Source organism: Suricata suricatta, chromosome 9 (genome assembly GCF_006229205.1).
Source record: "Suricata suricatta isolate VVHF042 chromosome 9, meerkat_22Aug2017_6uvM2_HiC, whole genome shotgun sequence".
In the NCBI taxonomy this organism is placed as follows: Eukaryota; Metazoa; Chordata; class Mammalia; order Carnivora; family Herpestidae; genus Suricata; species Suricata suricatta.
In genome coordinates this window covers 327,770-328,353 of record NC_043708.1, presented here as the reverse complement: position 1 = coordinate 328,353, position 584 = coordinate 327,770, and positions in this window count along the sequence as shown.

Below are 584 nucleotides of genomic sequence, written 5' to 3'. Positions count from 1 at the left end.
GGTCCCCAAGTCCACCGTGAGCCCCAGCACCAGGAGCCGCCCCTGCCCCCAACTGCTCTCCATTGTCTCGCGGAAGAAACGCAGAGGGGCACCGCGGGGTAACAGGGGGCTCGGGACGCAAAGAGCACACTGCGGAGGGGCCTAGGAGGATCACCCCACACAGCTGGCCAGGCGCGGCGCCCCCCAGCACCCCCGCAGGCAGGGACCCCGGCAGGCGAGGGCAGAGCGGCCGGAGCCCGCCGGGTGGGGTGGTGTACGGAGAGTTCGCGGGGTGCGATCGCCTCCGGGGGGGTGGGAGGGTCGCGGGGCCTGGTGAGCGGGGGACACAGGGAGTGCGCGGAGGGCCCCGAATGGGTGCGTGGGGACACGGGGCACTCGGGGCGACAGTGAGTGCCCCTGAGGGGCGCCGCGGACACGCGAATGCACGGGGCTGGAGTGCTGGGCGGGTGCGGGCGGCCAGGGACGTGGGAGCGCGTGTGGCTAGCGGACCCGAGGGGTGTGTGTGTGGCGTGGTGGGACCGCGGTGCCGAGGTGGAGTCCCACCCGGAGGCCCCCAGGGGGCGGGACGGGGTGGGGCAGGCGGG